This window comes from Ambystoma mexicanum, chromosome 1q (assembly GCF_040938575.1).
Source record: "Ambystoma mexicanum isolate Mex_15411 chromosome 1q, UKY_AmexF1_1, whole genome shotgun sequence".
NCBI classification, from domain to species: domain Eukaryota; kingdom Metazoa; phylum Chordata; class Amphibia; order Caudata; family Ambystomatidae; genus Ambystoma; species Ambystoma mexicanum.
The window spans coordinates 680,841,392-680,857,251 of NC_090922.1; positions in this window are offsets into that span (position 1 = coordinate 680,841,392).

The following is a 15,860-nucleotide window of genomic DNA, read 5'->3' on the forward strand; positions in this document are numbered from 1 at the left end:
CGGTACTCAGCTCGAAGTGCACCTTTTCAAGGTAATAGAAGCGACTAGGTTGCAATACTCATCTTCTCTGTAACGACTTTGTTGCAAGCCATTGTCTGGCTGCGTGAGACTGTTGCATTTTCTCAGCTGCTAGTTTTGGTTCATCCTCGGTGTGGCCGGTCACATGTCCAGAGACTGTGTTTCTGAGTCTCTGAATCAGTCTGAATTTGTGGAGAATTATTCATATTTTCAGAGACGGTTGTGGCCTACTTGTAATTTGCATGAACCATGGGGTGTCTCCCAGCCTGTTGCGCTATTCTATAGTAGCCATAGGTTAGTTGTGCATGGCGCTATCAGGTCCCTCAGGTGCTCCTGCAGTTCCATAGAGTTAATTGCACATAAGCATCTGCAAGCATTTACACAGTATCTCCTGTTTCTTGCATTTTCCATGTTGCTGCGGTCAAGCTAATGACATACACTCTAGGCAGAGTCAGTGCTTACCCTGGGCTGTAGGGCTGGCGGAGTGGGTACCTCTCCTCTTATTTGTCAATCAGAGGAGCAGTGGCAGTTGGTCCCGAAAGGTACAAACGGTCATGATTCCTTCGGTTCTTCTTCCAATTCGTGTGCCTGATGCGATTGGAGATCAGGAAACTAGAGTCCTTCTCCCCGTTTTGAAAAAAAGGTTAAAACCTATTTGTTTAAATAGGGTAGAGGGTCTCTGATTCAAAACTACATAGCAGGTTCCCGGACCTGGTAACGCTTTGCTGATTCAGTATTGTAACAGCTGTACCTAGATAAGATTTGGTTCGCAATATAAACATCTCAATCATTCAATCGATCAATCAATCTCATTTTCTCTTCCACCTCTCTGCCCCCCAACGTCTTGGTGTTTGGGGGATTAGGTTGGAGAGGTTATCTTTTCAGATATTGTAGTGTGTAACTGATACAATATTTGTGTACCACTGGTTGGTGTGGGTATAAAGGCTAGTTCCTCTTTGGCAGGAGATTGCATTCAGTGAATGCAATGGGTGTGACAACTTTGAGTTAAAACTTGCAAATAAAATATTTTTCAGAGGCAGGAGAGTATATTCATTGATTACACTGAGTGCCACAACCTTTTTTGGGACACATGAGAGAAAATACTAGTTATGAAAAATAGTCCTAGAATCTGTTGGAGGCCGGAAAGTACAGTAAGGGTTTGTCCTGTGTGTGCAAACGTTTTGTGATGGAAGGGATATAATACTAGTTACAAAGGTGCGTGATAAAACAAAATAATAGTTGGACAAAAACAAAAATAGTTGATCAATTTTTTAAAGCGGAAGAATGCATTCACTGGTTTTACTGGGTGTGTCCTTTTTCTTTGATGAGAGAAAATACTAACTACACTGAGAAAGGCTTAGAATTGGCTGTAGGAAGGGGAAAGTGCATTCAATAGCTGTAACTGAGAGTACACCATACATGTCAATGTTTTGTATGGAGAATTGTTGTAAGTATAGAAACAGTTCAGCACATAGTCTGTGTGTGACAGTCATTTTGACAGAAGAGAGAAAATAGATGCAAGGAAAAAATGCTATAAGGATACTGAGTGGTTTTGTTGGATATGGCAACATTTTGTGATGGGTGAGACAAAAAGTAAGTTGTGAGGATGTGTGATAAAACAAGGTACTAGTTAGGAAAACAATGTATTAGAATAGTTTGGGGCAGAGGATAATATTCAGAGTGTTTAAATGAGAGTGACAATTTTTCTGATGGGGCAAAATATTAATTGTGAATAAATAGGTGTAGAATTGTCTTTGTGCAAGAGAGAACATCCAGTGGTTGTATTAGATCTGTCAACAAGTCCTGACAAATGAGGGAAAATACGAATTGTGATGATTTGTGATGAGTGAAAATACAAGTTCTGAGAGAAAATGTCTTTGAATTGTTTCATTGCTTAAAGTGTATTTACTGGAAGCTCCAAACTGTTTTGATAAATGAGAGAAAATGTAAGTTGTAAAGATAATTTATTTGAATTATTTGGACAAAGGGGAACACATTCAGTGGCAGCAATCGATGTGCACATTTTGTATGACAGAAAATACTATTTGTGATGAAAGTTTCATAGAATTGCTTCAGTCACAAATTCTAGTCAGTGTGCCATCATTTTGTGACAAAAGAAAACACTAACTTTGAAGAAAATCTCTTACTATAGTTTGGTCGCAGAAGAGTATAGTCTTCATTGTTTAGGTGTGGCATATTCATGTCACAGGTAATTGAATATACTAGTTGTGAAGGAAAGATTTTAAACTTATTTGGAGCTGCAAAAGTTAACTCAGTGTTTGTACTGGGTGTGTCAACATTGTGTGATGTACGAGACAATTAATAGTTGTGAAGAAGAACACAGGCTCTGGTCCTACAAGAGACAATCATGGCTCTGGCTTCTTAGTAAGAAGTCCTGGCACAAAATATCAGTGCTCATAGGCCATCGGGGGCAAGCCTGTCAGCTTCATCTATACATTGGATACCTTGCTCAGCACATCTCCCCATCTCCCATTCTATGAAGCCATTCCTAGGACTTCCTCATTCATCTATTTCCCCCACTGCACATCTCATTTACACTTTTGAAATGTTTGGAATTAGAAATGTTTCTGGCTCCTCACACTACTAAGATTATCATTCATGATAAGCCTAACCTGATTCCTCACACCTCCTGTACTTGTTGGTGAGGCTGTCTGATTTCTGTGTAATCTCCTGTCAACAAGAAACAACATATGTATGTTTTTTCAAAGAAACGAGCTGGGGGTAGATCTCTATCTTTGGCTGGGGCCTCCCTTTGGAACAGCCTCCCAGCCACTCTGAAACTTGAGGAGAACCATCTCTGGTTCCGGAAGCACCTCAAGACCTTCTTGTTTGCTTCTGCATTCGCCCCCCTTCTCCCGTGCTGATCTGTTTCTCCCTCGGCACTATGCACCTGGCCACCCTCTGCCCAAGTGACCCAGGTACCTATTCACCCTGCAACTCTCCTGCACTGCCTCCAGGCCACCCCTTGCACTGGTGTCTGTATCTGTACCCACACAGTCCAGAACCCCCTTACTTTTCTTTCTGCACTTATCAGACATACCTTCTCCGCCAAACCCATCATGTGCCACTTGCTGGCTGCGCTACCACTGTTTATTGCCTTCATTATTTATTTATTTAATTTATTTATCTGTTTTTTATTTATTTAATTTATTTATCTGTTTCTCCCCTGTGCCGCACTTTCCGCTTCTTCCCCCTCTTCCCTTTCCCATGCACTTGTGCGTTCTCAATGTCACTGGGCCTAGTAAGATTGTTGTTTTGTTCTCCCGTTTCCCTCCCTTGCCTTGTCGTGCTCTGAAACACTTGTGTATGAGCGTGATATAAATACAATATCAATTCAATTCATTATCAATTCAATTCAATTACTCTCTACTTTTTTTTTACATGATTTTGTAGTTGTTACAGTACCATGACCCACTCCTCAAATTGTACCTTCTACAGCTTTGGATGTATACTCTTTCTTGAAAAGCTTACATGTAGTATGCTCTAGACAAGAAGGATGAGTGTGGCTCTAATATATTCAAGAACATCTTAGATTAACTCTGTTGCCTGACATGGTACCTCTCACTGAAGATGATCCTGTACAATGTATCTCTTGCACCAAAACAAACTGACATATTCTGGTCATTTATCAGCCTCGTAGCTAGCTCTGGTTAAACGTTGTGAATACTGGATCACAAGATTTTCCAAACCATGTAACAGTGATTCACACTGTAACGTGACTCGAACCGTGGGCTTTCCATTGGTATCAAGCAACAGCTAAAACCTAGAGCTGATTCAAAGTTCTTCGAATTAATAATGTCAGAAATTGGTTTAGAGTGGTGTGAATTAGCTTGAGCATTTACAGTCTGGGAAGTACACTTTGTCTAGTGATGTTGCTCAATTGGACTCAAAACTCATCGAGTCCATAGCACCTATAGGTTTGAAGAATCTTGAATCCTCTCAACCAATTATAAGTTCTAATTCTCCCTATCCCGTGGTCTCCTTATACCATTATGTTTAGTTTTTCAAAATCAAAAAAATAAGACAAAGACATACTAAAGTAAAACATTCAAAAACAAAAAACACATGCATCTTTGCATTGAGTGCATAGCAAATAACACCTTTATGTATTTTTATATTTGTGCAGCTTTATACAAATGAAAATCCAATGTTCAGCCCATTTCAGCTCTAACACCTCTCCAGAGCGAATCCTATTTTCCTTATTTGTGCTTTTTTGGTTTCTAGGGTCTGCACTTGGAGTGCCTATATTGTGGCTGAGACAATATATAGGGCCTCATTACACGGTATGCGGTAACCATGGCGCTATTAGTGCCATGGTTGCCACCGGTATTTTACCGTGTCCGCCTTGGTGGATGGCGGAATTACCAGCCTACTCCAAGGTGAGCGGGGCCGGTAATTCCCCATTCACCAAGGCACTTCCCCATTCCCATTTTTGCCCCCATAGGGCTCAATGGGAATGGGGAAGGAGGTAATTACGGTACTGCAAATTGCGGTACCGTAATTAGCACCAAGGTCCCTTTGCGGGCCCGTTTCTTAACGGCTGGTAAAACCAGCCGTTGAGGTTGGGTCCGGCAAAGGGACCTCGTAGTAAGGCGGTAAGGGTTTACCGGTACCGGTGCCCTTACCGGTACCGGTAAACCCTTACCGCATACCGTGTAATGAGGCCCATAGACTAGTTAAGTGAAGAAAGGAGGTTTGTACTCCTGGTGCGATCCCCAGAAAAAACAATAGTCAATGGTGTAAACGAAAAATCAATTTATTCTGTGTATTTCTTCATACATTCTGCATCCTTTAGACTTTAATTAATCATCCGAGATTAATTAATTTCGTTTACACCATTGACTATTGTTTTTTCTGGGGATCACACCAGGAGTACCAACCTCCTTTCTTCACTTAACCAGCTTTATACAAATGTTCATATTGTAATTATTTTAAAATGTTTATTTATTCATCATATTTTAATATTTTGCAATTATTTTATTATTGTATTTATAATTTTTTATAATTTGTAATTTGTATTATTATTAATTATTATTTTGTATGTTTTATATGTTTGTATTTGTTGTCCAAAGCATGCCTCCACAAGAAGTTCCAGCCACTCTGAAAGCTGCTCAAGTAGTCTGCATGAACTTAAACCACATTTCTCATTATCTATCGACCCGCTTCCTGCACCTGCTCCTATTTTCCATCGTAGGAGCAGGTGAGTCGGTCCCCCGTGTGTGACCCTTTCCCGGTCATTTGTTCAATCCCAAAACGTGCCCCAGGCCCCCGTGTGCCCCGAGCTCCCCAGCCTCCGCTTCCTGGTTCTTCCCCTCTCCCTCCCGCCTCCCATCCCGCCCACCGCCCCTGATTGGTTGTGCGGCCGAGGCAGCGTCGGTCTATCGACCCGCTTCCTGCACCTGCTCCTATTTTCCATCGTAGGAGCAGGTGAGTCGGTCCCCCGTGTGTGACCCTTTCCCGGTCATTTGTTCAATCCCAAAACGTGCCCCAGGCCCCCGTGTGCCCGAGCTCCCCAGCCTCCGCTTCCTGGCTCTTCCCCTCTCCCTCCCGCCTCCCATCCCGCCCACCGCCCCTGATTGGTTGTGCGGCCGAGGCAGCGTCGGTCTATCGACCCGCTTCCTACACCTGCTCCTATTTTCCATCGTAGGAGCAGGTGAGCTGGTCCCCCGTGTGTGACCCTGTCCCGGTTATTTGTTCAATCCCAAAACGTGCCCCAGGCCCCCGTGTGCCCCGAGCTCCCCAGCCTCCGCTTCCTGGTTCTTGCCCTCTCCCTCCCGCCGCCTCCCATCCCGCCCACCGCCCCTGATTGGTTGTGCGGCCGAGGCAGCGTCGGTCTATCGACCCGCTTCCTGCACCTGCTCCTATTTTCCATCGTAGGAGCAGGTGAGTCGGTCCCCCGTGTGTGACCCTTTCCCGGTCATTTGTTCAATCCCAAAACGTGCCCCAGGCCCCCGTGTGCCCCGAGCTCCCCAGTCTCCGCTTCCTGGTTCTTCCCCTCTCCCTCCCGCCTCCCATCCCGCCCACCGCCCCTGATTGGTTGTGCGGCCGAGGCAGCGTCGGTCTATCGACCCGCTTCCTGCACCTGCTCCTATTTTCCATCGTAGGAGCAGGTGAGTCGGTCCCCCGTGTGTGACCCTTTCCCGGTCATTTGTTCAATCCCAAAACATGCCCCAGGCCCCCGTGTGCCCCGAGCTCCCCAGCCTCCGCTTCCTGGTTCTTCCCCTCTCCCTCCCGCCTCCCATCCCGCCCACCGCCCCTGATTGGTTGTGCGGCCGAGGCAGCGTCGGTCTATCGACCCGCTTCCTGCACCTGCTCCTATTTTCCATCGTAGGAGCAGGTGAGTCGGTCCCCCGTATGTGACCCTTTCCCGGTCATTTGTTCAATCCCAAAACGTGCCCCAGGCCCCCGTGTGCCCGAGCTCCCCAGCCTCCGCTTCCTGGTTCTTCCCCTCTCCCTCCCGCCTCCCATCCCGCCCACCGCCCCTGATTGGTTGTGCGGCTGAGGCAGCGTCGGTCTATCGACCCGCTTCCTGCACCTGCTCCTATTTTCCATCGTAGGAGCAGGTGAGTCGGTCCCCCGTGTGTGACCCTATCCCGGTCATTTGTTCAATCCCAAAACGTGCCCCAGGCCCCCGTGTGCCCCGAGCTCCCCAGCCTCCGCTTCCTGGTTCTTCCCCTCTCCCTCCCGCCTCCCATCCCGCCCACCGCCCCTGATTGGTTGTGCGGCCGAGGCAGCGTCGGTCTATCGACCCGCTTCCTGCACCTGCTCCTATTTTCCATCGTAGGAGCAGGTGAGTCGGTCCCCCGTGCGTGACCCTTTCCCGGTCATTTGTTCAATCCCAAAACATGCCCCAGGCCCCCGTGTGCCCCGAGCTCCCCAGCCTCCGCTTCCTGGTTCTTCCCCTCTCCCTCCCGCCTCCCATCCCGCCCACCGCCCCTGATTGGTTGTGCGGCCGAGGCAGCGTCGGTCTATCGACCCGCTTCCTGCACCTGCTCCTATTTTCCATCGTAGGAGCAGGTGGGTCGGTCCCCACCTCCCCTCCTCTAAAACCTCTTCCTAATCCCATCCCTCCCGCCCACCCCCCTCTGATAGGCCCCTCAACCTTTATCACTGGTCCTTCCAGGGCAGCCCCCTGCCCGGCAGCCCCCAGCAGCTAAGGGCACCAAGGCCAAGCGCGGCCCCAACAGAGGCGGCTCCAGGAAGTGTCAGCAGGTGTCCGCAGGGGACGCCAAAGAAGCCAACTGACACCGGGCACCGACAAAACTGTAAGTGCTGGCTTGGGTGGGATGTAGAGCAATTACTCTGCTCCTGAAAGCTCCTGCCACTCTAACATACCTTTCAATAGCCTGCAGTCTAATGATAACTAGTACAGTAGCCCGAGAGAACCACACAAATTAGCCTGCGCCACCTCTGAGCAGAAGTGTGAATGTTAGCATATGCCACACCTGATGGAATCTCTAATAGCCTCTCTTTGAAAGCAAATCTAGACGTGTACCTGTCCGCGAAAGTTGATTTTGAAGCACTTTAGAAGCTGAATTCAGACATATACACAATTGCATTTAGAAGGTTTGACCAATAGCCTGTCTGAGAAAGTTGAACCCAATTGCATTCAGGAGTGTACCCAACTGTATTTAGAAGTAGCTCCCAAGTGCACTTATAAGGTGTGACCAATAGCCTCTCTGAAAAAGTTAAATTCAAATTGCACCCAGCTCATTAGAGGTGTGCCTAATTTGCCTCTCTGTGAAAAGTGGAATTAAGAAGTTCATTTAGAAGTGTGCCCAATTTGCCTCTATGTGAAAGTTGAATTTAGAAGTGCATTTAGAAGTGTGCCCAATTTGCCTCTCTGTGAAAAGTTGAATTTAGAAGTGCATTTAGAAGTGTGCCCAATCTGCCTCTTTGTGAAAAGTTGAATTAAGAAGTTCAATTAGAAGTGTGCCCAAGTTGCCTCTCTGTGAAAAGTTGAATTAAGAAGTTCATTTAGAAGTGTGCCCAATAGCCTCTATGTGAAAGTTGAATTTAGAAGTGCATTTAGAAGCTGCATTTTAGAAGTGAACAGAACGCGAGAAGTCCATTTAGAAGTATGCCCAAGTTGCCTCTCTGTGAAAAGTCGAATTAAGAAGTTCATTTAGAAGTGTGCCCAATAGCCTCTATGTGAAAGTTGAATTTAGAAGTGCATTTAGAAGTGAAAAGAACGCGAGAAGTCCATTTAGATGTGTGCCCAACCTGCCTCTCTGTGAAAAGTTGAATTAAGAAGTTCATTTAGAAGTGTGCCCAATTGCCCTCTCTGTGAAAAGTTGAATTAAGAAGTTCATTTAGAAGTATGCCCAATTTCCCTCCCTATGAAATGTTGAATTAAGAAGTGCATTTAGAAATGTGCCCAACAGCCTCGCTGAATCTAGAAGTGTGCCCAATAGCCGCGCCGTAAATTTAGAAGTGTGCCCAATTGCCTCCCTGTGAAAGTTGATTTTAGAAGTGCACTTAGAAGTCTTCCCTATAGCCTCGCTGTGAACTTAGAAGTGTACCCATTTACCTCTCTATGAAAAGTTGAATTTAAAAGTGCTCTTAGAAGTGTGCCCAATTGAATTAAGAAGTGCATTTAGAAGTTGCTTGATTAGAAGTTGATTAGAAGTGTTCCCAACTGCATTTAGGTATTGTGCCAATAGCCTCTCTGAGGAAAATTTCGCATTTAGAAGTGTTCCCAATTGCATTTTGGTGTTTTGCCCAATAGCCTCTCTGAAGAAAGTTGCATCTAGAAGTGTTCCCAATTGCATTTAGGTATTGCGCCCATGAAAAGTTGAATTTAAAAGTGCTCTTAGAAGTGTGCCCAATTGAATTAAGAAGTGCATTTAGAAGTTGCTTGATTAGAAGTTGATTAGAAGTGTTCCCAACTGCATTTAGGTATTGTGCCAATAGCCTCTCTGAGGAAAATTCGCATTTAGAAGTGTTCCCAATTGCATTTTGGTGTTTTGCCCAATAGCCTCTCTGAAGAAAGTTGCATCTAGAAGTGTTCCCAATTGCATTTAGATATTGCGCCCATTAGCCTCCCTGAGGAAAATTGCATTTAGAAGTGTTCCCAAGTGCATTCAGTAGTGTGCCCAACTGTATTTAATAATGTTCCCAATTGCATTTAGGTATTGTGACCATTAGCCTCTCTGAGAAAAGTTGCATTTAGAAGTACTCACAATTGCATCTAGCTGTGTTCCCAACTGCATCCTGAAGCTGCGCCCAATAGCCTCTCGCAGGAAAGTTGCATTTAGAAATGTTCCCAATTGCTTTTAGAATAGCCTCTCACCTAATCCCTATTGCATTTAGTAAATGATCCCAATTGCATTCCGAAGTTACACCCATTAGCCTCTCTAATGAAAATTGCATCTAGAAGTGTCCTCAATTACATTTAATAATGTTCCCAATTGCATCTAGGTGTTGTGCCCAATAGTCTCTCTGAGGAAAATTGCATTTAGAAGTGTTCCCAATTGCATTCAGGAGTCGTGCCCAATAGCCCCTCGCAGGAAAGTTGCATTTAGAAGTGTTCTCAAGTACATTCAATAGTGTTCCCAACTGCATTTAATAGTGTTCCCAATTGCATTTAGGTGTTGGGCCCAATAGCCTCTCCGAGGAAAACTGCATTTAGAAGTGTTCCCAATTGCATTCAGGAGTTGCGCCCAATAGCCTCTCGCAGGAAAGTTCAATTAGAAGTGTTCCCATTTGCATTTAGTAGTTGCGCCCAATAGCCTCGAGTAGTGCTCCCAATTACATTAAGTATTGTTACCAATTGCACTTAAGTGTTGCGCCCAATAGCCTCTCTCAGGAAAGTTGCATTTAGAAGATCACTCAATTCCATTTAGTAGTGTTCCCAACCGCATTTAATAGTGCTCCCAATTGCATTTAGGTGTTGCGCCCAATAGCCTCTCTGAGGAAAGCTGCATTCTAGAAGTGTTCCCAATACCATTTAGTAATGTTCGCAACTGCATTTAATAGTGCTCCCAATTGCATTTAGGTGTTGCGCCCAATAGCCTCTGTGTGGAAAGTTGGATTTTAGAAGTATTCCCAATACCAGTTAATAGTATTCGCAACTGCATTGAAGAGTGCTCCCAATTGCATTTAGGTGTTGCACCCAATTGCCTCTCTGAAGAAAGCTGCATTTAGAAGTGTTCCCAATTGTATTTCTGAAGCTGCCCCCAATAGCCTCTCTAAGAAACTGGCACTTAGAATTGTTCCCCAAAATTACAATTAGAAGCTGCGCCCAATAACCCCTCTGAAAAATCTCATGCTATTGGAAGGGTCTCCCGTCTGGAATGGGAAGGAGTTTGATATCACATCTCATGTTATAGGAAGGATCTCAGGTTTGAGCAGTTGAACCCTAAAGTGTGCCTAAAAGCGTGTCATCAACGACCTTAGAACTACAACCAGAAAACCCTCCTAAACCAATCTTAAAACTCGCACCAATCATGAATGCACCCACTCCACCAGAATCAGTCAGAAACACCATCTCCGATCTGTCCTCCGTCCCTTCCCGCCTCTCCCAAACCCCCCCACCCTCTCTCGCACCCCCTGCTTTTCCCCTCTCCAAACACCAAGCAAGGGGGGCACGTTGGCGAGCCACCCACCCCAAGACCACTCATCCCCTGAACCCCACCCCCGACCCACCAGCATTACCCATACCCGCTCCCCTCTCTATCATACCTGACACACCCCACCCTGCAATCACCCAACTCCCGCCCTCCCCTTATACCCCTGCCACCATCCCCACTCGACCTCACCCCTTCCCCTCCCTAAAAACTGCACGGCTAGCCCTAGCAAGAACCGAAGCTGCCTCCCAATCACCCTCCGACCCCCCCCACTCTCTCCCACACACCAGTCGCAGCAAGGAAACTAAAGAGGAAACGTTCTTGGTCCCCCTCAATCTCACAGCACTCCTCGCCCCCCCTATCTCGACCAATCACATCTATCCTGCAATTCCCCCTCTCCCCCGCGGCGTCCCCCCGCCTGAAACCCCTCTCCCTCGATTTCTCATCAGCTGCAACTGAAACTCCTAACCGTCAACATCCCTCTTTCAAATCCCCCTTCCAAGACCCGACCATCCTATCACACGCAGCATCCCAACCCCTCCCGAGGCCTGCCAATCTCTCTGCCCACCCACTATTCCCATCTATCATCACCCAACCTACCCCCCCCAAACTCTCCACCACTGCACCCTCCCCCTCCACCACAAAGATCATCCCCGACTGCCGATCTGAACTGCATCCTATTTAACGCCCGATCAATTGCAAAAAACAGACATTCCATCTTTGACCTCCTCACCTCTGACAAACCAGACCTAGTTTTCATCACTGAAACCTGGTTCTCTGACGACTTCGGCCCAATCGCCAACGAAGCCTTTCCCCCCAACTACTCCCTCATCTCACTGAACCGTCCATCCAGAGGAGGAGGGGTAGCACTCGTCTTCAAATCTCTCTTCCGCGCCTCAATCATCGATAACCAACCCTCCATTCCATCCTGCGAATCTCTCCTTGTTAAACTATCCCTCTCACCATCGCTCTCACATAGCTTCCTATTAATCTACAGGCCCCCAGGCTACGATAGACACTTCGCAAATAACCTTTGCGACTCTATTGCCACCCTCCAACTAAACCATCCCAACCTCACCCTTCTTGGAGACTTCAACATATGGCTCGACATCCCCACCAACCCTATGACATACTCCCTGGTTGACGGATTAGATGCAATTAACCTCCAACCCCACATAAACGGACCGACCCACTATAAAGGACACACTCTCGATGCCATCTTTAGCTCCAACAACCTGATTCAGCTAATGCCGCCCACCCCTATCATCTGGTCTGATCATTTCATTCTCTCTTTCACCATCCACTCACCCGAACCCCTCCCCTTACTCATATCCGAACCTCCGAATATAGGCAAATGCTGGAAGAAACTAATAATCACCCCAGACTTAGCCGAGGTTCTCCTCCAGTCTCCACCACCATCCTGCCCTCTCAATCAACCATCTCACCCCTGAGGCCCTTGATTCATGGCTTAGTGCACCTCTGATGCGCCTCACCCCCTCCTGCAAACCATCAACCCGCCGTGGCCCTTTCCCCAGATGGTTCACTCCTGAGCTGAAGACCACTAAACGACTATACAAACACCTAGAACGCAAATGGCATAAAGAAAAAACCCATGAGAGCAGGACCACCCTGGCCCAACACCTGTATCGGTACAAAGCCGAAATCCGGAAAACAAAAAAGGCCCACTACAACTCCCGAATCCTAAACTGCAAAAACCCAAGTAAAGAACTCCACAAAATTATCTCCGAATTCACCAATCCAGCTTGCAACACAACCATCCCGAACGCATCGCAATCACTCTGTGACTCACTCTCCCTCCACTTCTACTCCACGGTTATAGAAAGGACAAATACTCTAACCTCCAAACTAGCACTCTTACAGCCACTAGACAATCCTCAGCCCGTACCACCCAACCCATCAGCTACAACCTCCACGCAACCAACGTTCTACTCCTTCAGTCCATTAACAACAGAACAGTTTCTCAAACTCCTATCTGCCCGCAAACCATCCGGATCACCGTTGGATCCATGCCCAGCCACTACCCTTAAAGAAATCTTTGCCTCCACCTGCGCAGGAGAACACGCAAGATCTATCATAAATGCTTCCCTCTCTTCCGGTACTTTTCCAGACGCATTCAAATTGGTGCACGTCAAACCCCTGATTAAAAAACCCTCGCTCGATCCGCTTGAGCCCAAAAACTACCGCCCCATATCAAACACCAGATTCCTCGCCAAACTCATTGATCGAACCGCCTACTCTCAACTTAACGCCTTTGTTGAAGCCAACAAACTCCTAGACCCCGCCCAATCAGGCTTCAGAACTTGTCACGGAACTGAAACCACCCTAACCTCTATCTGGGACGACCTTAAAATGACTGCTGACTCCGCGGGATGCGCCGCACTAATCCTTCTCGACCTATCAGCCGCCTTTGACACGATCAATCACTCAATACTCCTTGATCGCCTCCGCTCCCTAAGAATACGTGGAACCGCCCTCAAATGGATAGCCTCATTCCTCAAAGACAGGCACCAAATAACGACACTCTCCAACTTTACCTCCCAAGCCCGACCAGTCGACACAGGAGTCCCACAAGGAGCGTGTCTATCTGCCCACCTCTTCAATCTCTACCTGACCACCCTCCCACCGATAATTTGTGCACACAACATCCTATGTTACAATTACGCAGATGACACACAACTAATTCTAAAATTCCTGAACACGAATCCTAACTCACGACTAGACCTGGCATCCTGCCTCCTTGACATTGAACGCTGGATGACCCAAAACCACCTCCTGTTAAACCCCTCCAAAACAGAAATCATGGTGTGCGGCAACCCAGATCTTCTCCCGCACCCTCTACCCTGGCCAACCGCCATGGGCAACTCACCGATACCCTCCAACACAGTGAAAAATCTTGGATGCACCCTAGACTCTGACCTAACACTCTCGCGCCAAGTCAACAATGTCTCAAAGTCCTGCCACTACCACCTCAAAAACCTTAGGCGCATCTTTCCATATCTATCATTTCCTAACAGAGTCTCTGCGGTACAATCAATCGTCATCTCACGGCTGGACTACGGCAACCCCCTATACCTCGGAATCCATGCCTACCAAATGAACAAACTTCAAAGAGCACAAAACGCAGCGGCCAAAGTGTTACTTGCGCTTGGTCCAAGAGACCACGTATCCCCAGCCCCCAAGACACTGCACTGGCTTCCAGTAGCCCGTAGAGTAGCTTCCAAAACCTTATGCCTCACCCATCGAGCAGTACATAAAACTGGACCGCAATATCTTCAAGAAAAACTAATAGCTTATCACCCCACTCGCACCCTCAGATCAAGCACAGCCGGCCTCCTAGTAATTCCTAAGACTAACTCAGTCAGGTTAGGCGGAGCATCATTCTCAGCCCTAGCCCCAACCCTGTGGAACTCTCTCCCACCCCACATCAGGCTAACGGAGGAGCTAACAGCTTTCCGCAAACTACTGAAAACCTGGCTCTTTCCGTAAACCAACCAGTTCCGTGCTAGCATCATCAAAATAACACCGACCCAGTGAAGCACCTAAAGCAATACCAAAAAAAAAAAAAAAAAAAAGAAAAAGGATTGTATCAAATGTTCACAAAAGAAATTAAAACGAGTAATGTAGATCTAAACAATGAAGTCAATAACACGAATTGATCACTGGACAAAAGAAAAATTGAGCGTGGACGAGCTTGGAAAGCCGATGAGTGTGGTGAACGGATAAGTGAGAAGGGCGAATGAATAAAGATGATTCTAGACAAGTATAAATGAATGTGGAGGATGAAAGCGGTTGACAAGTGCGTCTGGAAGACGGTTGGGTCTGGAGACCCGATGAATATTACGAGCAAAATCAATGGGGGTGACGGTTGAGTGTGTAAACCAATTGACTGTAGAAAGCGGCTATGTGTAGAAAGTAACTATGGAGGCGGATGACTGTGGAGGACGAATGACTTTAGAGGGCAGACGACTGGGCAGGGCGGATGACTGGGCAGGGCGGTTGACTGTGGAGGGCGTATGCCTGTGGAGGGTGTATGCCTGTGGAACATGACTGTGGAGCGCGGATGACTGTGGAGGGCGGACGACTGAGCAGGGCGGATGAATGTGGAAGGTGGATGCCTGTGGTAGTTGACTGTGGAGGGCGGATGTCTGTGGAGAGCGGATGTCTCTGGAGAGCGGATGTCTGTGGAGAGCGGATGACGGTGAAGGGCGGATAACGGCGGAGGGCGGATGACGGCGGAGGGCGGATGACGGCGGAGGGCGGTTGACGGCGGAGGGCGGATGACGGCGGAGGGCGGTTGACGGCGGAGGGTGGATGACGGCGGAGGGCGGATGACGGCGGAGGGCGGATGACGGCGGAGGGCGGACAACGGCGGAGGGTGGACGACGGCGGAGGGCGGATGACGGCGGAGGGCGGATGACGGCGGAGGGCGGATGACGGCGGAGGGCGGATGACGGTGGAGGGCGGATGACGGTGGAGGGCGGATGACGGTGGAGGGCAGATGACGGTGGAAGGCAGATGACGGTGGAGGGCAGATGACGGTGGAAGGCAGATGACGGTGGAGGGCAGATGACGGTGGAGGGCCGATGACGGTGGAGGGCCGATGACGGTGGAGGGCAGATGACGGTGGAAGGCAGATGACGGTGGAGGGCAGATGACCATGGAATGTGCAGACTTTGATGTGGAATGCAAGGAACCGTTGTAAGAGCATACTTCATTTCACACCCCACGCTTACTCTCTCCTTACACCACCACTCAAGTAGAACACAGAGATACTATGACACCATTCGGTATATCTGTTCTCATATCAACATCCGCCGCTCACTCCCCATCACTCTAAGTAAACATTGCTGGTTTCTCACCCCCAGCCAAGCGTTCTCGTCAGGCCTAACGTTGCCTCACTCGGACTGGATAATCTCCTGCCAGATCGAACACATACTCCTGATTCCTCAACCACCACCCCTATCGCTAGGAAGCAGCTACCACAGAAATTCCGCACCAGCTGCACACATACCTGGTGCGCACACGCACCTTTGACCCTCTCTAATCTCTCCACTGACCCGAACCTCGGTTCCCAAGGGCGTTCAACCTACCAGCGCCTTCAGACCATACCAATGGTATATAAGGCGTTATATAAATGCAAAATAACAATAACAATAACAATAACAATTATACAGCCAGCAGATTCAATCCTTTTGTTCAAAAGTTAAATAAATTTGACCTTGGCATGAACAT